General features: G+C 47.3%; 1 protein-coding gene across 1 annotated transcript in view; it reads left to right on the forward strand.

The window, feature by feature from the left end:
- The window catches only part of NALF2 (NALCN channel auxiliary factor 2), a 572,598-nt gene that overhangs the window by 58,051 nt on the left and 489,664 nt on the right, over nucleotides 1–24,883 (forward strand). The gene's annotated exons all lie outside the window — the stretch shown is intronic.

The raw sequence follows: 24,883 nt of genomic DNA on the forward strand, positions 1-24,883 counted from the left end.
CGTTTTGAACTGCAAGTAGGTGAACGCAAAGTGCGTTCTCACCCTTACTCTCTCTGCTGTTTATGTTTTCCACTCTGGACATATCTAGTTTGTTGTTAGTAAGTAGGCGACATATTCTTTAGCAATATACACCCTCTCTTGTGTTTTATTGTTTGTCCTATTCACTCCGGTATCACTTTTTACTTCGGCACACTTTCCCTTTTGTAGGTTATTTGCAACTGTAAAGCCCGCTACACACGCTTCAATATATCTCACAATCCGTCGTTGGGGTCAAGTTGTAAGTGACGCACATCCGGCATAGTTTGTGAGGTATCTGCGTGTGACATCTACGTGCAATCAGGATTGAACGCAAAACCGTTGATCGCAAACACATCGTATCTTTGTCTAGAATTGAGCGTTTTGTTGCACGAACCTAGTCAATTGTAACGTGTGACATCCCTCATACGATTTTGATGTCTGAGGCTATGTGCGCAGGTGTGCGCTCTGCACCGCAGCTTAAAAAAGGTCTGCTTCAGAGAGCAGCTGAAAAGCTGCGTTCTGAAGCGCCTCACAATGTCTGTCATTCAGTAATCTCTGTCAGTCGGTCACTATCTCTGTCCCTCACTCTCTGTCCATGTCAGTCTATCCCCCTCTCTCATACTCACCGATCCCCGATCCCCGGCGCTGCACGGCGTTCACACTGCTCCGGCGGCTTTTACTGTTTTGAAAAAGCCGGCCGCCCATTAAACAATTTCGTATTCCCTGCTATCCCCGCCCACCGGCGCCTATGATTGGTTACAGTGAGACACGCCCCCACGCTGAGTGACAGGTGTCTCACTGCACCCAATCACAGCAGCCGGTGGGCGTGTCTATACTATGTAGTGAAATAAATAATTAAATAATTTAAAAAAACGGCGTGTGGTCCCCCCCAATTTTAAAACCAGCCAGATAAAGCCATACGGCTGAAGGCTGGTGTTCTCAGGATGGGGAGCTCCACGTTATGGGGAGCCCCCCAGCCTAACAATATCAGTCAGCAGCCGCCCAGAATTGCCGCATATATTAGATGCGACAGTTCTGGGACTGTACCCGGCTCTTCCCGATTTGCCCTGGTGCGTTGGCAAATCGGGGTAATAAGGAGTTATTGGCAGCCCATAGCTGCCAATAAGTCCTAGATTAATCATGTCAGGCGTCTATGAGACACCCTCCATGATTAATCTGTAAATTACAGTAAATAAACACACACAGCCGAAAAAATCCTTTATTAGAAATAAAAAACACAAACATATACCCTGGTTAACCACTTTAATCAGCCCCAAAAAAGCCCTCCATATCCGGCGGAATCCAGGATGCTCCAGCGTCGCTTCCAGCGCTGCTGCATGGAGGTGACCGGAGCTGCAGCAGACACAGCCGCTCCGGTCAGCTTCACACAGCAACTGAAGACAGCCGCGCGATCAGCTGAGCTGTCACTGAGGTTACCCGCTATCATTGGATCCAGCGGTGGCCGCGGGTAACCTCAGTGACAGCTCAGCTGATCGCGCTACTCACCTCAGTTGCTGCGTGGAGGTGAGAGGAGCGGCGGTGAGTAGCGCGATCAGCTGAGCTGTCACTGAGGTTACCCGCGGCCACCGCTGGATCCAGTGACAGCGGGTAACCTCAGTGACAGCTCAGCTGATCGCGCGGCTGTCTTCAGTTGCTGTGTGAAGCTGACCGGAGCGGCTGTGTCTGCTGCAGCTCCGGTCACCTCCATGCAGCAGCGCTGGAAGCGACGCTGGAGCATCCTGGATTACGCCGGACATGGAGGGCTTTTTTGGGCTGATTAAAGTGGTTAACCAGGGTATATGTTTGTGTTTTTTATTTCTAATAAAGGATTTTTCGGGTGTGTGTGTTTATTTACTGTAATTTACAGATTAATCATGGAAGGTGTCTCATAGACGCCTGACATGATTAATCTAGGACTTATTGGCAGCTATGGGCTGCCAATAACTCCTTATTACCCTGATTTGCCAACGCACCAGGGCAAATCGGGAAGAGCCGGGTACAGTCCCAGAACTGTCGCATCTAATGTATGCGGCAATTCTGGGCGGCTGTTGACTGATATTGTTAGGCTGGGGGGCTCCCCATAACGTGGAGCTCCCCATCCTGAGAATACCAGCCTTCAGCCGTATGGCTTTATCTGGCTGGTTTTAAAATTGGGGGGGACCGCACGCCGTTTTTTTAAATTATTTATTTCACTGCACAGTATAGACACGCCCACCGGCTGCTGTGATTGGGTGCAGTGTAACACCTGTCACTCAGCGTGGGGGCGTGTCTCACTGCAACCAATCATGGGCGCCGGTGGGCGGGGAAAGCAGGGAATACGAGATTGTTTAATGGGCGGCCGGCTTTTTCAAAATAGTAAAAGCCGCCGGAGCAGTGTGAATGCAGTGCAGCGCCGGGGATCGGTGAGTATATGAGAGAGGGCTGCTCAATTCAGTTACTCAGGAGTTTAGTGGTCACCGGTGAATCCTTCACAGGTGACCGCTAATCAGGACGCGACACAGACAGAGCCGCAGCATGACCATGAAGTCGGGTGAGGTTCACCCGAGTTCATTCTGATCGTGCGGCTCTGTCTGTGTCTGCTGTCATCTGCCATTCAGCTCTGCTACATGGCTGTCTGTGTCTGCTGTTAGCGGCCATGTAGCAGAGCTGAATGACAGATGACATAGTAAAAACGCATCTCTACACATTACACACGCTTGGCAAGTCAATAAATAAAAAAAAAAAAAAAAAGGTGCCCAATGCATACGTCACAGAACACATGATCTAAAGGATCGCACACAAAATTGATCAATTTAACATAGGCTACTAACGCACGTGTGACAGCAAATGAACGACCTACGTGCAATCTCATAAGATCCCGTATCCAACCTGGGCGTGTCACATCGCAAATGCGATTGTACAACTAATTGCAACGTGTAAAGCAGGCTTAACATTTTCATTTTTTGGGATCTGGAGCTGTGTGGGGCTTATTTTTTGCTCCTAAGCTGACATTTTTACTGATGCAATTTTTGGGGTATATACAATGTTTAGATCATCTTTTGTTGCATTTTATTGAAATATTCCCCAAAATCCTTTAGAATGTAATCCCGCAAGGGCAGGGTCCTCTTCCCTCTGTACTAGTCTGTCTATTGAAACTTCTTTATTTATTCTGTATGTAACCCCCTTCTCATGTACAGCACCATGGAATCAATGGTGCTCTATAAATAATAATAATAATAATAATAATATTGCGGCGACCAAAACAACTTTGTTCTGGCGGTTTTATTTTTCAATCGTTACGCTCTTTAATGATCAGATTAATTTATTTTATGTTTTGATAGATCGGATATTTCCTTTTTTTTTTTTTCAATGGGGCAAAATCGGGGTGATTTGAACCTTTTTTAAAAATATTGTTTTTCACTTTAACAATATTTAATAGTCCTCTTAGAGGACCTGAAGCGATTGTCTGCTCACCTGTATTATACCAAGCAGTGCATCAGCACCGTATAGCAAAAATCATAATCTCCTATGAATGCTGACTCGCAGTGGGAATTCATTGGGGATTGTGATGCCAGCCATAGGGGTCAACAGCTGACCCCTGACTGTCATGAACTGACAACCCATTGGCTCCCTGTGATCACTTGACAGGGGTGCCGATGGGCGGGAAAGCTAATGCAATTCCTGTCAACATGTGTTAAATGACGCTGTCAGAGATTGACAGCGGCATTTAACTGGTTAACAGCCGCAGGAGGATCTCCGAGGCATTTGATGGCTGACTAAAGTGTCGGGAAAGAAGCAGGCTCACACAGGAAGAGACACAGCCGACGATATACATGTGTCATTGGTGTTAAAGGGAACCTGTCACTTGTAAAAAAAAGCTGTAGATATGGGGTTAATCTGCAAGTTAATAGCATTTGAAACCTCCCCCGTGCCTGCACATTGAGCACTGCTGCCCGGTAGAAATCAACTTTAATCCGGCAAATTTCGGGCGTCAGCTATTGGGCAGTGCCAGTGTGAGTTCAGTATCTGCTCTGTGTATGAAGAGCAGCATCTGTAACCGCATCCTCCGCACTGGCTGACAGATACTCAGCATTAGAACCAGCTGTCAGTCAGTGCTGGGAGCGCAGTTAGTCCAGCAACTCTCCATACACAGAGCGGTGACTGAACCTGAGCCAGAGACGCCCCCTTGAATGAAACCAGAACACTGCTAGGAGGATTAGGCTATGTGCCCACGCTGCGGAAAATGCGCGGATTTCTCGCGGAAAAGCCGCGGATTTTCTAGAAATCTGCAGCACAGCTACTCCCCAGCCATTTCTATGGAATTTGGGAAATGCTGTGCCCACGCTGCGGATTTTTCCGCAGCGGATTTTCGTGCGGAAAAATCTGCAGCATGTCAATTATTGTTGCAGATTTTCGTGCGGCTTTTGCCTATTCAATTGAATTAAAAAAAAACAAACGAAAATCCGCAAAAAAATCCGCGTCAAATCTGCGTCAAATCCGCGTCAAAAAGGGGGAAAGCTGCGGATTTTGATGCAGAAAAATCCGCAGATACAGAGTCTTGTGGGAACATAGCCTAGTTCAGTTCCTCCTGGCAGTGGGGCTTAGTGTGAAGGTTTCAAATGCTATTAACCTGCAGATTAACCATATTTCTACAGGTTAATGGCGTTTTTACTGGGGACAGGTTCACTTTAGGAGGGTGATATTTTATGGAGATTTTATGGTATTCCTGATCATCTAATCTGTCAAGGGATTTTCTTCTGTAAACATTGTAGAACATAAAGTGTTTAATAGATTGTCCTTTCCCTCATCCTCTTCCACCATTTCACCCAGGCTATTTTTGAGGGGGCTAACACAATCATTTTTGAGTTTCTTACTGTTTATGTAATTTAAGAATATTTTTGGATTCGTTTTACTTTCTTTGACAATGAGTCTCTGTCTTAATCTTTGCTGCCTTGATTTGTTGTTTATACATTTTTTTTTTCTTCTCTCCAATTATTTAATATGTCGTCACAACCTTCTGGATTTAGTTCCCTAAACACTTTCTTTTTGTCAATTATTGCGCCCCTTACAGCTCTAATTAGCCATAGTGGTTTCCTCCGATTTCTTGTTTATTCTCATAGGGTATATATTGTGCCCAGGAAATAACCGTGTCCCATTTGCTTTCTGTATTTTTATTTAGTAGGACATTGTCGCAGTTTATGGGACTAAGGTCATCTCCTAGCAGTTGGAATTTGCCTTTCTGTAGTTTAGTGTCCTTGTAGCCCCTCTACTGTACATTGTATTCAAGGATACATGAAAACTTATTAGTTTGTGATCACTATTATTCCAGTGACCACCCAACCCAACATTGGATATTCCGCCGCCCCCCTCCTCCTCTTATTGGCTCCTGAACCAGTTGTGAGAGATAATTACAGGCTGAGAGGAGACTTAATAGCAGTCTACAAATATCTAAAAGGTAGTCACAGTGCAGAAGGATCCACCCTATTCTCATTAGCACAAGGAAGTACAAGAAGCAATGGGATGAAACTTAAAGGAAGGAGATTCAGATTAGACATTAGGAAAAACTATCGGGCAGTCAGGGAGTGGAACAGGCTACCACGGGAGGTAGTGAGTAGAGATGAGCGAACGGAGGTCTCTTTCGAGTTCGGTTCGGCGAACCGGTTCGGCGAACCACTCGAACCTCATAGGAAACAATGGGAGGCAATCACAAACACATAAAAACACCTAGAAATCACCCTCAAAGGTGTCCAAAAGGTGACAAACAACTCACAACACAAACTCATGGGAAAGTGACAAGGACATATACTCATGCGAAAACAAAAGATCTGGACAAGGAAAAAGAGGAGGAGACACAGATATAGGCATGGCACGCCCTTCTAAAATCATGTAAAACACCGCAAGGTGACTCCAAGTGGAGTCTCCCTTTTTTCCAAAAATTGGGCCACACACACACCCCTTCAGTGGCAGCACTTGTGCCCCAGTTGTACACTTCACAGCTAGATTTGCATCAAGCACATTCAAAAATACGCCATACTTAACTGTTACGAGGGGGACCCGGGGAAGCGTGCCAAGATGGGAAATGGACAGCTTCCGCCGGTCAAGGTCCACTGTGCGGTGTAAGGGACCGCTGCTATGGTCAGGAAAGAGTGAGCGGGTTGCTAGTAGTGATCGTCTAGAATGTCACAGACGATCTATGTACACCGGTCCGCCCTAACCAGTGAGGGTTGTATGACTCGGGGCTTCTCGTTCGGTGTACCTATTGCACGGGGACGCACAGAGGTGCCTACACACGTGTGCCAGCGGGAGTCACAGGAATATGGCACGAGGGTAGCACAGAGGTGCCCACGCACGTGTGCTTCAGAAACAGGTGAGTCCAACAGAGACTCAAGGAGCTCACCTGGGACAGGAACACAGCCTGCTAAACGGAATACTGCCAGAGCAGCAAGGCAGGGGCAAGACCTGCAAACCAGGTGCTGCCTGAGCAGCAAGGGCAAAGCCCACAAAAGACAATGACGTCTGTACAGTGGCGTGGTAGCACGCTGCCAGACATCCAAACATAGAAGGACGGTCGCGCGCCGCCGTGAAGGCAGGGGGAGCTTTTAAGGAGGCGTAGCTCCACCCAAGGGCGGGCGCGAGATGGGCGTGACCCAATCAGGATTCAACACATCACCAGCCTCGTTATCGGGCCGTGTGATATCAGTGAGCGAATCAGAAGACGTCACGTGGGGCACATGCTCATCTTCCTGCCTCTGGGTCATAAAGGCGGGCTCCTCGGTTTCACAATGTGCAAAGATAAGGGAAGTCTTGCTGCTTCCCTGAGCATCCATCCTTTGCACACTGTGCAACCTCTCAGACCCTCTGTGATGCTGAGCAGGAGGGCCCATGGCAGGCAAGGGATGGGAGACTGCTCCATTCTTTGCAAGGGGAGAACCACTAGGTGTCACCCTTCTGCTGTGTCTCCGAGGAGGCAGACCGTGCAGTCTCCCAGACCTTTGGTGCTGCTGAGCAGGAGAGCTCGTGGCAGACAAGGAATGGGGGACCACCTCATTCCTTGCTACAGGAAAGCCACGAGATGTAACATTACCCCCCCATCTAGGGCCCCCCCGCCTGTGCTCGAAGGCCACCACCAAACCTGGGGCGTGGACATGATCCTCCAATTCCCAGGACCTATGCTTCGGGCCACGACCGACCCACTCCACGAGGAAGTACCTCTTGCCCTGTACGATTTTTGTTTTTACTAGCTTCGCTACTTCTGGGTCGTCGGACGAAAAGTCGGCCTGGGACAACAGGGACCCCGAGGTTTTAGGTCGTATGGGTTTCAGAAGCGATACATGAAAGGTATTAGAAATAGCCCAGCGTGGAGGGAGCTGGAGTCGATATGCTACCGGGGTTACCCGCTCTATTACTGTAAACGGGCCAAGGTACCTAGAAGCAAACTCGGCTGTCTGTACCGGAAGGTTAATATGTTTAGAAAACAGCCACACTAGGTCACCAGGTGCGAAAGATGGCGCAGGATGTAGAAGACCCGCAGGCGTCTGCCTGAACGGTTTATTATACGCACACGACGGACAGACTCCCATATTCTCCTGTACATCCTGGGCTACCGCCGGCCCCCCAATAATGCCTGACCCCTAGGTCTCTGGTCCTGTCGACCCTGAAGTGGCTCCCAACTTTGGAGGCATGATCCCATGACAGCACACCGTTCCGTGGATCAGAGGAAATGAGGGTCTTACCAGGTGACACCTGGTCTTGGGAAGTGGAAATGACCCTCCTCACGCTGACCGGAGGTGAAACAAGACACTGTCTTTCTTCCGATGGTTTCGAACATCGGGTAGCTACATGTCCCCTCTGCCCACAGGCAAAGCAAATGACCGACGGCCGAGAACCTGTGGTAGAGGAGACCACTTTGGAGACTTCCATTGGCTCCACGGAGTCATCAACAGAGCTGGCTGGGAGACCGGTCTGGTGGGGAAGGGAAGTCAGAGGCTCTGTAGACAAGGTAGACGTGGGTGCCGAAGAGACCTCGAGCCTCCGCTCCGCATGGCGGATGTCTATGCGAGAGGCAACTCGAATCAAGGACTCTAAGGTGGTCGGCACGTCACGCGTTGCCAGTGCGTCTTTGACGAACCCTGCCAGACCCTCCCAGAACACAGGGACAAGGACTTTATCTGGCCAGTCCAGCTCTGCGGCGAGTGTCCTGAACTGCACCACAAAGTCCCTGACTGAAGTGGACCTTTGCCGAAGGCGTAGGAGCCGCAGCGTGGAGTCATGGGTGACTTGAGGCCCGAGGAACACCTTTCTCATGGCCTCAAGATAAACTGGAAGGTGATTCACCACCCGATCTCAGCGCTCCCACAACGGCGTGGACCATTTTAGCGCTTTCCTTGTGAGCAGGGACTGGACGAAGGCTACCTTTGCCTTCTCAGTAGCATAATGAGTTGCGGACAACTCCAAGTAGGTGGTAACCTGGTTTATGAAACCACAGCACTCGGAGCTGTCTCCGCTGAAGCGCTCTGGGAGCGCAAGGCGAGGCGACCTTCCGCCCAATTCCACAGCCTGAGTAGCCGCCTGGGTGGTGACTGTCGCTAGAGCAGCCTTATCGGGGGAAGACCGCTCCACTGCTGCCAATCGTGACTCCAACTGCTGCACATAACGCAGCAACTGCTGCTGCTCTTCCGCCATAGCCAGACCTTTGGCGCGACCGTAATGTTACGAGGGGGACCCGGGGAAGCGTGCCAAGATGGGAAATGGACAGCTTCCGCCGATCAAGGTCCACTGTACGGTGTAAGGGACCGCTGCTATGGTCAGGAAAGAGTGAGTGAGTTGCTACTAGTGATCGTCTGGAATGTCACAGACGATCTATGTACACCGGTCCGCCCTAACCAGTGAGGGTTGTATGACTCGGGGCTTCTCGTTCGGTGTACCTGTTGCACAGGGACGCACAGAGGTGCCTACGCACGTGTGCCAGCAGGAGTCACAGGAATATGGCACGAGAGTAGCACCGAGGTGCCCACGCACGTGTGCTTCAGAAACAGGTGAGTCCAACAGAGACTCAAGGAGCTCACCTGGGACAGGAACACAGCCTGCTAAACGGAATACTGCCAGAGCAGCAAGGCAGGGGCAAGACCTGCAAACCAGGTGCTGCCTGAGCAGCAAGGGCAAAGCCCACAAAAGACAATGACGTCTGTACAGTGGCGTGGCAGCACGCTGCCAGACATCCAAACATAGAAGGACAGTCACGCACCGCCATGAAGGCAGGGGGAGCTTTTAAGGAGGCGTAGCTCCACCCAAGTGCGGGCGCGAGATGGGCGTGACCCAATCAGGATTCAGCACATCACCAGCCTCGTTATCGGGCCGTGTGATATCAGTGAGCGAATCAGAAGACGTCACGTGGGGCACATGCTCATCTTCCTGCCTCTGGGTCATAAAGGCGGGATCCTCGGTTTCACAATGTGCAAAGATAAGGGAAGTCTTGCTGCTTCCCTGAGCATCCATCCTTTGCACACTGTGCAACCTCTCAGACCCTCTGTGATGCTGAGCAGGAGGGCCTGTGGCAGGCAAGGGATGGGAGACCGCTCCATTCTTGGCAAGGGGAGAACCACTAGGTGTCACCCTTCTGCTGCGTCTCCGAGGAGGCAACTCCTGCAGACCATGCAGTCTCCCAGACCTTCTGTGCTGCTGAGCAGGAGGGCTCGTGGCAGACAAGGAATGGGGGACCACCTCATTCCTTGCTACAGGAAAGCCACGAGGTGTAACACTTAACCGACACCGGGGTAGTTAGCTAAGTCTTTGCTGAACCATGACTTGTTCATCTTGGCTCCTTTTACAAAACACAGCAAGCAAGGGTTACTCCAAGCGGAGTCTCCCTTTTTTCCAAAAATTGGGCCCCACACACACCCACCCCTTCAGTGGCAGCACTTGTGCCCCAGTTGTACACTTCACAGGTAGATTTGCATCAAGCACATTCAAAAATACGCCATACTTAACCGTCCCCGGATGACACCGGGGTAGGTAGCTAAGTTTTTCCTGATCCCAGCTCTGTTCATCTTGGATCATTTTTAAAAACAATGTAAGCAAGGGTTACTCCAAGAAGAGTCTCCCTTTTTTCCAAAAATTGGGCCACACACACACCCACCCCTTCAGTGGCAGCACTTGTGCCCCAGTTGTACACTTCACAGGTAGATTTGCATCAAGCACATTCAAAAATACGCCATACTTAACCGTCCCCGGATGACACCGGGGTAGGTAGCTAAGTTTTTCCTGATCCCAGCTCTGTTCATCTTGGATCATTTTTAAAAACAATGTAAGCAAGGGTTACTCCAAGAGAGTCTCCCATTTTTCCAAAAATTGGGCCACACAGACACCCACCCCTTCAGTAGCAGCAGTTGTGCCCCAGTTGTACACTTCACAGGTACATTTGCATCAAGCACATTCCAAATCCACAAGCATTTACTCTCCCCAGAATGACACAGGGGTAGTAAATTCCTTGTGGATCCATGACTTGTTCATTTTGATGAACGTTAGTCTGTCCACATTGTCACTGGACAGACGCGTGCGCTTATCTGTCAGCACACACCCAGCAGCACTGAAGACACGTTCAGAGACAACGCTGGCAGCTGGACACGACAAAATCTCCAAGGCGTAAGTGGAGAGCTCTGGCCATTTTTCAAGATTTGAAGCCCAAAATGAGCAAGGCTCCATTTGCAAAGTAATGGCATCGATGTTCATTTGGAGATACTCCTGTATCATCCTCTCCAGCCGTTGACTATGTGTCAGACTTGTTGTCTCTGGTGGCCTTGCAAAGGAGGGTCTAAAAAAATTATGAAAAGATTCAATAAAATTGCTGTTACCAGGACCAGATACGGTGCTACTGGTACGGGTAGAATGTTGAAGATGACGAGACCGTGCCATGTTTGTCAAGTTACAACTGGGAGATTCACTCCCTGCACCTGCATGGTTGTTTGGTGGAAAAGCCGAGCTAAGATCGAGTAACAGCTTCTGCTGATACTCCTGCATACGTGCGTCCCTTTCTATGGCTGGAATTATGTCACAAAATTTGGACTTGTACCGGGGATCTAATAGTGTGGCAAACCAGTAGTCATCATCACTTCTAATTTTGACAATACGAGGGTCATGTTGGAGGTAGTGCAGCAAGAAGGCACTCATGTGTCTTGCGCAGCCATGCGGACCAAGTCCACGCTGTGTTTGTGGCATAGAGGTGCTAACCATTCTTTCTTCCTCTGACATCTCCCCCCAACCTCTTTCAACTGAAATTTGACCAAGATCTCCCTCATCCGCTGAGTCTTCCATGTCCATGGACAGTTCGTCCTCCATTTCTTCATGTTCTCCTGCACCTTCCTCAACATTTTGCCTGCTACCATGCGCCCGTGTTGATCCCTGTCCCCCATGGTCCCATGCCTGCCGCGTTGGTGATGATGAACGTCTGGACCTTGGTGATGTTGTTGTCTCTTGCGCATATGAATTCTCCTGTAGTTCCTCCCCTTCCTGTTGTCCCACCCCCAGACTCCGAATAGTGTTTAGCGTGTGCTTCAGCATGTAAATGACTGGAATTGTCATGCTGATGATGGCATTGTCAGCGCTAAACATATTCATCGCCATGTCGAAACTGTGCAGAAGGGTGCATAGGTCCTTGATCTGAGACCACTCCATCAGCGTGATCTGCCCCACCTCTGCATCTCGTTGGCCCAGGCTATACATCATGACGTATTGCACCAGGGCTCGTCGGTGCTGCCACAGTCGCTGTAACATGTGGAGAGTCGAATTCAAGCATGTCGGCACATCGCATTTCAGGCGATGAACCGGCAGGCCGAAAGACTTCTGGAGCGATGCAAGTCACTCATCAGCGGTGGTTGAATGGCGGAAGTGAGCAGACAGTTTTCGTGCCCTGTTCAGAAGGCCATCTAGGCCGGGATAGTGTGTTAAAAATTGCTGGACAACAAGGTTCAACACGTGAGCCATACAAGGCACGTGTGTCACCTTGCCCAGGCGAAGGCCCGCACCCAGGTTTGCAGCATTGTCGCATACAGCCTTACCAGGCTGCAGGTTGAGTGGAGACAACCATTTATTAAACTCAGTCTCCAGAGCTGCCCACAACTCAGCCGCTGTGTGACTCTTATTTCCAAGACATTTCAAGCTAAAGACCGCCTGATGCCGTTGCGCTCTGCTGCCAGCATAGTAATGAGGGGTGCATGATTCCTTCTGCGCAGTTAGAACACTGGTGTCCTGACCAGGCAGGCTTGGGGCGGAGGTGGAGGACCCAGACGAGGTGGAGGAGGCAGAAGCAGTGGCGGAACCTGGACAGACAGAGGATTGACACACAAGTCGTGGGGACGGCAAGACTTGTGCAGGAGACCCTTCACCATCTATCACCATAGTTATTCAGTGCCCAGTCAGCGACATGTAACGTCCCTGTCCATGCTTACTGGTCCAAGTATCGGTGGTGAAATGCACCCGTTGACACACAGAGTTTCTCAAGGAAGCGGTGATGTGTGCGACATGCTGGTGTAGCGCAGGCACACCTTTCTTAGAGAAGTAGTGGTGACTGGGCATCTGGTACTGGGGCACAGCGACAGACATAAGGTCTCTAAAATCCTGTGTGTCCACCAGGCGGAAAGGCAGCATTTCGGTAGCCAAGAGCTTACAGAGGGATAAAGTCAACCTCTTAGCTTTGTCATGGGTCGCAGGAAATGGCCTTTTATTTGTCCACATCTGAGGGACAGAGATCTGGCTGCTGTGTGTAGACGGTGTTGAGTAGGGTGTCCCTGGAAAAATGCAGGTTTGTGAGGAAAGTGCAGGCGTAGACATGATGTTGCCTTCATCCAACATTGGTGCTATCGATGTCTGAAAGAGCTGTACACACGCACTTGTTTCCCCTTCCAAACCAACTGACGACCTACCAAGCAAACTGCCTGTTGCGGTTACAGTGGTGGAAGTTGTGTGTGCAAAACCAGGTGTGACAGCTGTCCCCACAGTCCTAGAAGATAAGGAGCGCGCGGATGCACTGGAAGGGGCAGGCGGTGGATGGTTCGCTCCGCTAGGCCGCATTGCAGCACGGTGAGCTTCCCACTGGGACATATGATATTTATTCATGTGACGATTCATGGAAGAAGTTGTCAAACTGCTGAGGTTTTGCCCTCTACTAACAGAATCACGACAAATTTTACAGATCACATAATTTGGGCGATCTTTTGCTATGTCAAAAAAGGACCAGGCTAGGCAAGGCTTAGAGGGCATGCGACCTGCTGATCCACCCCGACTAGTGCTCAGAGGCAGCGTGGTGGCTGAGGATGCATTTGTAGACGTGCTACCAGTGCTCCGACTCTGTCCACGAAGGCGCAAGGTAACTTCGTCGTCGGTTGCATCCTCCTCCACTGCCTCTGTTGACCTCCTCGAGTGCCTGACTGTGGGTTGACAGTAGGTGGGATCTAGAACTTCCTCATCAATTGTTGTGTTTGCACTCCCCTCACCCTCAGAGCGAGCCTCTTCTTGCCCTGACAGAATATTTAAGTTGTCATCCCAATCTGGTATCTGCGTCTCATCGTCATCAGTATGTTCTTCATTGTCTATAACAACAGGTGTTACAGTTTGTGAAAAAGGGTCACCATTATGCTCAGAAACTTGGTCCTCACGGCCAGAGTCACAAAGGTTCTGGGCATCACTGCAGACCATTTCCTGGTCTGTACTCACTGTAGCTTGGGAGCAGACCTCTGATTCCCAGGCTACAGTGTGACTGAACAGCTCTGCAGACTCAGCCATCTCAGTTTCACCATACTGTGCAAGGCGGATGGAGACTTCAGAGCTGGGAGAAAGCAAGTGTGATTGGGCTGACAACTCAGAGGACTGGTGTTTTTTGGATGCGGTAGTTGAGGTGGCGGAGAGGGCACTTGTTGGACCACTTGAGATCCATTCAAGCATTTTCCTTTTTTGGCCATCATCTACCTTTGTTCCAGTTGTTCGTGTCCGTAAAAAAGGGAGCACATCGGATTGTCCACGGTAAGTAGTAGACATCTTACTTTTGCTGGAAGATGGTCTATCTTCAGCAGATGTTAATGGAGCTTTGCCACCTTCCCCACGGACAAACCCTTTTTTTCCTTTTCCAACACGCCTCTTCCCCTTTCAACCAACATCTGTCATTTTGCCACTCATTTTGATTGCGACAAGATTGTGCACTTAAAATGTGGTAGTAAAAATTGAGAGGTGGTGTAGATTGCAGCGGTGGTCTAGCTTTATTAACAGCAGAATAAACAACAATAACTATCCCTGACAATGCAACTATGGCCCTTAAACTGTCAGCATAGTTTGCTAGTATAATGGCTTAGTAACAATGAGTTTGAGTGTGCAATGCAGAGGTTCTGCAAATAGATTTGCACTAGTGGGACACTAATGGAAGTCCAACAGCCACTTTTAGGATGCCACTAAGTTTCCTCAGTGTTTGCTAGTATAATGGCTTAGTAACAATGAGTTTGAGTGTGCAATGCAGAGGTTCTGCAAATAGATTTGCACTAGTGGGACACTAATGGAAGTCCAACAGCCACTTTTAGGATGCCACTAAGTTTACTCAGTGTTTTCTAGTATAATGTCTTAGTAACAATGAGTTTGAGTGTGCAATGCAAAGGTTCTGCAAATAGATTTGCACTAGTGGGACACTAATGGAAGTCCAACAGCCACTTTTAGGATGCCACTAAGTTTACTCAGTGTTTGCTAGTATAATGGCTTAGTAACAATGAGCTTGAGTGTGCAAAGGGCAGGATGGTACAGTGGCAGGGTTGTGGGTCTGGGTAGAGGAAAGGAAGCCTTACTTTCTATCCCTCCTAATGGGGAAATGCAGCGAGGAAATTCCTGACCCTAGCTACACAGACGCTGTTATCTTGTGTAGCTGTTAAAATCTGTTTTCACGGACCTGACTGTCACCTATGGCTCTGAGCCTGCTGGTATTAGCCCTTACAAGGGCTAATAGAAACTTCTATCCCTATTCTGTATAGCGCTGTGTGTAGAGCGTACACAGCAGTATCGGAGACTGGAGCTACGCCAGCGGTGACTGACACCCAGACACAGAAGGCAGATAATGGCGTCCAGATGGGCAGATGCCCGTATTTATAATGCAGGGACATGTGACATGGACATCCTATCACACATGCCGTTGCTTCTCTGGCTAAAAGTCCACTTAGCTGTGTGTGTGTGTCTGGGATTGGCTGACATGCTGGCCCGCCCCACTACACGCGCGTGCTTAGGGAAGGAAGACAAGGAAAAAAAAAAAATGGCGATCGCCATTATCCCAGCAGCAGTGATCTGAACGCGCAGTCCCCGCACACTATACGCTGAAATTTCATAATAGTGTGAGTCACAGAGTGACTTGCACTATTACAGCGGAAAGCCAGCTAGTAATTAGCTTGGCTTTTTGCTGCTAGAACCATTCTCGAACGTAACTAGAACTATCGAGCTTTAGCAAAAAGCTTGAGTTCTAGTTCGATCTAGAACAGCCCCCAAAATCACTCGAACCGCGAACTGGAGAACCACGAACCGCGAACCACGCTCAACTCTAGTAGTGAGCTCTCCATCAATGGAAATCTTCAAGTGAAAACTGGATAAACACATAGCTGGGATGATTTAGGAAAACCTGCACTCACAGGGGGATGGACCCGATGGCCCTTGAGGTCCCTTCCAACTTTACTATTCTGTGATTCTATGATTCTATAATTCTATCCTTTGCTGGACCTGTAGTTTTCTGCTCCCCAATTTATATCAGGGTAGTTGAAGTCCCCTTTGATAATGACTTCCGCCTCATTCTCTACCTCTTCTAGTCACTTTATGAGGATATTTTCTCTGCTTCCTTTATATTTGGAGACTTATAGCAAACACCTATCAATAGTTTTTCCTCCCCTTATTTTCACCCTCAGGAACTCTACTTTTTATTTTGCCTCACATATATCATTACATATTACTGAAAATACTTTTTTACCTTAAAAAAAAAAATACAGAATTGATTGTACGAAATATCCTGAATGAGATATTTGACTAGCAAACTGGATGTATTTTCTGTGGTATTGTACAAATTTGGATTTTTCACCAATTTACAACAAAGATCTATTTAGGGATTATCCTCAATCGCCAGCATAGCATTAATTGATGGGAAACTGTCGCCAGGTTTTTTCCATCTCAGGAGTAATGCGAAAAGACAAGTTGTGATAACAGATACTATTAATTGTGTCTAACTATCATAACATATATTAGATCACTAGCAAAATAATAGAGACACAATAATAGTTTTCTTGGAGAATAAGCACGAATTAACTAGCGTATACGTATTATATGCATTGGAGCACAGAACAGGAGCGCCATTCTCCCTAAGAATATGGAAACGTCTACACCTGGTGAGCTGGCATCTTCTTTCTTCACATTGCTATATGTAGCTCATCCAAGAAAACCATGAAAAGCAAATACATAGCTGAAATAAAGAGAACGTGCAGGGGCGCAGACTGTGAACATATAGGCACACTGTTCCAGTCTAAGAATTATTATTGCATATTATTTCATGAGATATAGAATTATTTACTAAAACAGACATATCAGTAGAGATGACAAGTTCCCAGTATAGAAAACCCATTTGTATATACTATATTATGAATTTCTAATTTAATGGGGAATGAGAGGCCCTTTATTTTGTATTATTTGTATTATTATCTCTTAGATTGAAGAGTGATTACTAAGAGCATCTCTTGTTCTGGAGGGCCAGGCCCATCCACATTACACATAAAATTCAGTGATTTGAATAGGCACTTTGCAATGATTAATTTCACCTGTGGTGGCGCACAGGGAAACATGGAAAGAGATAGTCTAATCTTATTAAATGGCTATAATTGCAAAGTGCTTGTAAAAACAAGCAATTTGCAGTCTACCTCTTAGTAAAAATCATAATTCTAGAAAACTGAGATATTTTTAATTCTATAGGTTTATAGGTGGTTGCCATGGTTACTGACCACCACTGCAGTGTGCAGAATTGGCCAGTTTCCTAGGCAAGGAGCGTGTGCTTACAAGTTCTTCGCTTTAAGGCTTGTGTACACGGGCTTTGTTAAACACGTTTGTTGATTGTGGTTGTTTAATAGCCAGTTTAGACAGAACAATTGCACTTCTTTTGTTAAGTTAATGATCGATAATAGATTGCTCTGTGCATGTAGACTCTTAGGGGTACTTCACACACAGCGAGATCGCTACTGAGATCGCTGCTGAGTCACGGTTTTTGTGACGCAGCAGTGACCTCATTAGCGATCTCGCTGTGTGTGACACTGAGCAGCGATCTGGCCCCTGCTGTGAGATCGCTGCTCAATTCACACAGCCCTGGTTCGTTTTTTTATTGTTGCTCTCCCACTGATAAGCACACATCGCTGTGTGTGACAGCGAGAGAGCAACAATCCTGAATGTGCAGGGAGCAGGAGCCGGCGTCTGACAGCCTGCGGTAAGCTGTAACCAGGGTAAACATCGGGTAACCAAGGTGGTTACCCAATATTTACCTTCGTTACCAGCCTCCGCAGCTATCACGCTGCCAGTGCCGGCTCCTGCTCCCTGCACACGCTAAGCTAAGCGGTGTGCGCTGGTAACTAAGGTAAACATCGGGTAACCATACCCGATGTTTACCTTAGTTACCAGTGTCCGCAGCTTTCAGACGCCGGCTCTGTGCAAGCGCAGCGTCGCTTGCACGTCGCTGCTGGCTGGGGGCTGGTCACTGGTCACTGGTGAGATCTGCCTGTTTGACAGCTCACCAGCGACCATGTAGCGATGCAGCAGCGATCCTGACCAGGTCAGATCGCTAGTGGGATCGCTGCTGTGTCGCTAAAGTGTGACGGTACCCTTAAGGTACCGTCACACATAACGAGATCGCTAGCGAGATCGCAGCTGAGTCACGGTTTCCGTGACGCAGTAGCGATCCCGTTCGCGATCTTGTTATGTGTGACATCCACCAGCGATCAGGCCCCTGCTGTGAGATCTCTAGTCGTTGCAGAATGGTCCAGGCCATTTTCTTCAAAGGCGATGTCCTGCTGGGCAGGACACATCGCTGTGTTTGACACTGTGTGACAGGGTCACAGTGACTGCTGAGATCGTTATACAGGTCGCTACTGCGACCTGTATTGTTCCTGCATCGCTGGTAAGGTCTGACTGTGTGACATCTCACCTGCAACCTCCCAGCGACTTACCTGCGATCCCTATCAGGTCGCATCGTTTTCGGGATCGCTGATAAGTCGTTGTGTGTGACTGGGCCTTTATAGGGGTACTTTGCACTGTGCGACATCGCAGATGCGATGTCGGTGGGGTCAAATTGAAAGTGACGCACATCCGGCGTCGCTGTCGACATTGCAGTATGTGAATCCTTTTACATACGATTAACAAGCACAAAAGCGTCGTTGTCGTATGATCGGTGTAGGGTCCGACATTTCCATAATTTTGCAGCAGCGACGGTACGATGTTGTTCCTCGTTTCAGCAGGCAGCACACATCGCTGTGTGTGAAGCCGTAGGAGCGAGGAACATCACCTTACCTGCGTCCCGCCTGCAATGAGGAAGGAAGGAGGTGGGCGGTATGTTGATATCCCGCTCATCTCCGCCCCTCCGCTTCTATTGGCCGCCTGCCGTGTGACGTCGCTGTAACGCCGCACGACCCGCCCCCTTAGGAAGGAGGTGGGTCGCCGGCCAGAGCGACATTGCAGGGCAGGTAAGTGCATGTGAAGCTGCTGTAGCGATAATGTTCGCTACGGCAGCAATCACAAGATATCGCTGCTGCAACAGGGGTGGGGACTATCGCGCTCGGCATCACAGCATCGGCTTGCGATGTCGTAGTGTGCAAAGTACCACTTAGGCTATGACCGCACTTTGCGTTTTTACCTGCGTTTCTGCAGCGTTTTGAACTGCAGTGTTTTCATGCCAAAATGCATGCGTTTTGGTTTTCCATGATAGTCTATGGAAAATGATGATTTCCTGACCGCACTTTGCGTTTTAAAAGCTGCTTTTAATTTGCATATTTTGTGGCAAAAACCATGCGTTCAAAGAAGCAGCATGTCAATTGTTTTTGCTATTTCTGCAGCGTTTTGCTAACATTGAATTCAATGAGAAAAGGTAAAAACCAAGAAACTTAAAATTACCTGCGTTTTACCTGCTTTTTAGGTGCAGAAAACATGTGTTTTGGACTTCAAAAACGCATGCTTTTCTGACATTAAAATAATGGAATAATATGTCCCTTTACACACACACATAGTCCGACAATTAAATTAAAGAAAATTGTGATTTTATTGCTATTTTTTCAATAAATATTCTAAAACCGCAATAATTTCATTAAATATAACTATTTTCTTTATTCTAAAATTATATGTTTTGCTCTTTTTTCCCTTTTTTCATTCTGTTTGACTATTTAATCTTTATTTATCAGTGTCTTGATGTTCAAAACGCATGTCTCAAAACGCAGGTGAAAAAGCATGGAAAAAGCTCTGAAAATGCATCTAAAACGCGGTAAATACGCATGCGTTTTTAGCGCTAAATTTCTGGAAAAGGCAACTTTGTCTAAATCAATTAAGGCAAAAACGTGCGTTTAGAACTGCAAATAGGACGACGCAAAGTGCGGTCATAGCCTTATTGTAGACACGGTTGAAATGCTGCCAAGAACAATGATTTATAAGCTATTTCGAGCTCATTTATTGGGTAACTGGTAGCTTATCTATGTTGCTCATACCTGCTATGAGCAATATAGATTATAAGCTTGTAAGCGCTGCTATGAAGCGGGCCGGATTGCTGGACCCGGTTAGCGTCTGTGTCCCTGCATTGCTCCGATGCTGCAGAGGCAAATCTGCTTATGCTTAAAGCATGAGAAAGCTTTCAGTTCAGGCTACTGGTCAGAACGGTCAAGTTTAAGGAGTACGCTTCTTCCCAACAAGATTGTTAATATGATTGTTTTGCTCCAATTGATGAAGTGATGTGCTGCCACAACTATGATATTTATACAAGCCTAAATGGTCCAATCACCAGACATACAAGTGTATTGTGCATTCTTTGGATAGTATGTGTATATGGGCCGATAATCGAGAAATAACTGTTTCAAGAATGATTATCAACCTGTCTAAAAGTGTAATTAGTAACAGTAACATAAAATGAGACGTCTGCATGTTCTTAGATCTTCCCCAAAAAACATATCAGCCCCGTGTAAACAATTTCTTTATTGAGATCAATGTATGGAAACAGTAGATATAAGAACAAATTTATTGCAAGGGTTAAGCCTAGTAGACATAGGGTTGATCATCAAAATATGTCAATACTGTGCAATAGTGAACTGCTGTATCATCCAAACCTAGCCTTACATTACACTATATAGTACATAGTCTATGTAAACAGAGTTGAGCATAAGATTTGAAGGTTAGAAACACACCCAGTGATTGTGAACACACACAGGGGCATACAAGGAGATTATGGGAGCAACTTAAATGGGACCCTTATATTCTCTTTTAAAAGGTCAAGCTCCTATCTATCCTACGGGGTAATGTGCACAAATATATATACACAAAGCGCCATGCTTTTCTTTGGCGCCCCCGTTCAGATTCAGTTTTTCTCTCAATGCACCCTCAATAAAAAGTATTAGCCACTATCCGGGCAGGGAGATGGAGGAGAGGGGAGAAGACATTCTCTATGGGGTCCCTATCTCACCCTATAGACCTCACTCCTACCTACCAACGGAGGGTGTGACGCCTTAACTGTTTTGGGCGCCCCCGTTCCACGTTGGCTTGCCCTTAATGCGCCCTTACTAAAAGTGAGTAAATACTAAAAAATGGCACAACACTCGTACGTGATTCAAGATGATGGAGTAATGAACCCACAACCTGTATTTTGATAGCATAGATATCTTTTCTCACCTCAAGGGGGGAATTATTGAATTCCAACTACTTCCCTTTAGATGAATGTTTTCATACCGCCTCGACGCGTTTCCCCTTCATTTTAGATTCAAGGATCATCAGGAGGCAAAAAGAATCCTAGCTGTCAGATGTGGTGATCCATGGCTGTGTGCACCATTCATCCAACATTCATGTAAAGGGAAGTAGTTGGAATTCAATAATTCCCCCCTTGAGTTTTAAATTGTTGCATTTTGATGTGTTGTTTTGCTTCTTAACATGTAGGATTATCCTAAAACCAAAATGCACGATTGAGGAATCTGCGTATCTTCATGACTATCTTAGTGCATTTTGATATACCTGCATAGTTTGAAGTTTTTGTGTGTTTCCATGCATAATGGTCACAAACGTACGGATTTAAGTAATAGCATATTGATTATTGATTATAATTGTGGTGAGAAAAGATATCTATGCTATCAAAATACAGGTTGTGGGTTCATTACTCCATCATCTTGAATCACGTACGAGTGTTGTGCCATTTTTTAGTATTTACTCACTTTTAGTAAGGGCGCATTAAGGGCAAGCCGACGTGGAACGGGGGCGCCCAAAACAGTTATGGCGTCACACCCTCCGTTGGTAGGTAGGAGTGAGGTCTATAGGGTGAGATAGGGACCCCATAGAGAATGTCTTCTCCCCTCTCCTCCATCTCCCTGCCCGGATAGTGGCTAATACTTTTTATTGAGGGTGCATTGAGAGAAAAATTGAATCTGAACGGGGGCGCCAAAGAGAAGCATGGCGCTTTGTGTATATATATTTGTGCACATTACCCCGTAGGATAGATAGGAGCTTGACCTTTTAAAAGAGAATATAAGGGTCCCATTTAAGTTGCTCCCATAATCTCCTTGTATGCCCCTGTGTGTGTTCACAATCACTGGGTGTGTTTCTAATATTTATGATACAATAAAGTTTATTATTTTATATTGCTGATTGAGGCTTTTTCGGTTTCTGGTTCCAAAACTCAATTCAATTGAACCGTTTTTTGTTAATTACATAAGATTTGAAGGCTCAACCTGTGGCCACCTCAGTGTGAATGATGGACTACAGCCATGCAAATCTCATTAGTGCTTCTGATGAGAAGGCATAACATCATCATTACGGCTTGACGCATGCATACCTCCCAACCATCCCAGATTCAGCAGGAATGGCCCGATTTGAGGGCTCCCTCCTGCAGTCCTACTGATCACTGCTCTTGTCCCGGCTCCTCCACTTATTGCAGTGAATAAATTAACTGAAGAAGAGCCGTGCATAAATTAAATTCTGGTCTGCTCTGGTTTTCTTGGATAGAGATAGCACTCTTCAGCATGTGAGCTCTTTGTCTATAGGCAATAGCTCTACCATTGAGCCACAGCCTGTATTGAGAGACATATGAGGATTTGGTAATCTTGACTTGACCACCCCCTTGGAATCAAACCAGGAACTTTCAAACACATTACAGCCACCCTAACGGTCCTAGCTGTTGAGCCACCAGCTTTGATGATCTGAGAGGAAGGATTTCAGATAGATGAACCTGCAATGCAGCCTCTGATTGCACATGACACTGAGCGCCATTGTACATTGCAGAGCATCGTTATGTCTTGTATTCTACCAGCAGGAGAATACAAGAAAAAAATGTTTCTTCTAATAAAATTACTAAAAATAATTAAATAAAATAGAGTAATGTAATTTTTATAGCACTTTTTAAAAAAATAATAAACATCACAAATCAGCAAATAATATGGACATATTTGGTGTCCCTGTAATTGTAACGACCTGAACAACACAGTGATCAGATTATATATGGGGATCGGTAAATGGCGAAAAAATGGCGCAATTAATTATTTTTCTCTATTAAAACCCATAAAAAATGTAATGAAAATGTATCACTGAGGCCGTGTCCACACGTAGCCTAAATGCTTCCTTTTTTCTGTAGGTGTCTGCGGCACGCAACGCAATAACAATCTTGTCTAATTATTGTGTGTTTGCTGGATTTTGTTATGCGTTTTTCCCGACATTTGATACACGTTTAGTGCAGATGTGAGTCCTGTTTTTTGATGCATTTTAATACTGCAGCAAAAGCTTTGATTCTGCGTTTAAAAATGAAACGGCACTTTGTTTTCACTTGAATTTTTTTTTCAGGCCCCACAAAAGCGTCTATAGAGAAAAAAACATCAAAACTGCACAGCTCAGCAGTCTTTTTAGACGCACCGAGAGCAGAGATTTCATGACCGAAAGTCTGGGATAATGCGCACTGAGCCAAAGTCCAGGACTCGGATGTGATGGCAGCAGAGGTGAGCGTGACCATCCTCTGAAGCTGCACTTTCATTAGCTTGTTAGTATGCCCACAGTAGCGTGTTTACAAGCTAAGGGGGCCAAATAACCAAGAGAACTAACGCCCTTGCGACTAGTCCCTGGCCTCATCATTAGCATATCATATGTGATCTTTTGAAATACTTTTTCTAAAGATCTCTTTATCTATGCTACTAGATGCATGGACAGTTAGGCCGGGATTACTAATATGCACCCAGAACTACTTGTGGTTCTTGGTGCATATTGCACCTGACAGGTTCCCCTTAATGAGTTGTCAGAAATGTTGAGATTCCAATAAATATATACATAGACTCATGTAAATCTGCATTTCATTGTGTGCTTTAGGTGTGAGCATATGGTTCATCTGTGGATGTTTTGATCTACAGATGTCTGATGATCGCATCATGAGACACAAGCAAATATATTACTAGACAGCAATACATTACCTGTGTCAAGGAACTCCTCTGTCTACACCGCAAACAGGGCCGGATTATAGGTGGGGCAGGCAGGGCTCCAGCCCAGGGGCCCCCACCAAAAGAGCTTCTAAGGGGCCCCCACCATATTTGGCACTAGGCACCTGTCAGCATTTTTTTTTCTTCACACCCTCTCCCGCTCCGTAAAGGCAGTCTAATAAATCAGCTGTGTTTTGGGGGGGGGGCGCGGGGTGTTGGCGCACCGCTATTTATTTGCATCTGCGTCTTTAAGACACAAAAACAAACTGCGGGAACAGGACGCTGATTGACCCCGGAAATACCAGCGGCCGCTTGCACTTCCGGGGTCAGAGGTGTGCTAATGCTCCCTGCTATGTGCTGCGGCCGTACCCAGCGAGGGGCGGGGGGAGGGCAGCTACCCCCCCTAGAAGCAGGGGCACGGTGTGGTGAGCCGCTGTATCTGCTGTCCCCGCTGCGCTCCTCTACACTATGTACATGCCAGGCACACTAGCAGGAGCAGGAGGCAGCGCGCTGTGCCGGCTCTGCTGTGTGCTGTGCTCGGCATGCACCCAGTGCAGAGGAGCGCAGCAGAGCCGATGACCGCAGCTTCCTCTTTCCGTTCCTATTCAAATGTATTTGCATCTTTCAGACGTAAATACATTTGAATAGCGCGCCGGGACTGGGCCCCGCCCCCAACGTGCAGCAACGTGATGAGATCAACACCTTGCTGACGTCATCACAGTCCTGCGGGCGCCACATAGGGGACATGAGGAAGCAAGCGCTCCATGAAGGAGCTGAAGAGACAGGTTTAATTAATGGGGATGAGTGAGGAGGGGCTGAGGACACATAACGGGGAACATTTGTGAAGGAACACAGCTCTGTGACAGGCAGAGGAGGAGTACTGTATTCCGAGGGAGGGGGGGAGGCAGGAGTGTGTAGGGATGGGGCAGTGTAATTTGTGTGTGTAGGGGGTGATGAGGGTTGTATTGTGTGTGGGGGAGGGGTAATGGAGGGTGCATTGTATTGTGTGTGGGGGGAGGGGTAATGGAGGGTGCATTGTATTGTGTGTGGGGGGAGGGGTAATGGAGGGTGCACTGTATTGTGTGTGGGGGAGGGGTAATGGAGGGTGTATTGTGTGTGGGGGGAGAGGTAATGAGGGGTGCATTGTATTGTGTGTGGGGGGAGAGGTAATGAGGGGTGCATTATATTGTGTGTGTGGGGAGGGGTAA

This window comes from Anomaloglossus baeobatrachus, chromosome 9 (assembly GCF_048569485.1).
Source record: "Anomaloglossus baeobatrachus isolate aAnoBae1 chromosome 9, aAnoBae1.hap1, whole genome shotgun sequence".
NCBI lineage: Eukaryota > Metazoa > Chordata > Amphibia > Anura > Aromobatidae > Anomaloglossus > Anomaloglossus baeobatrachus.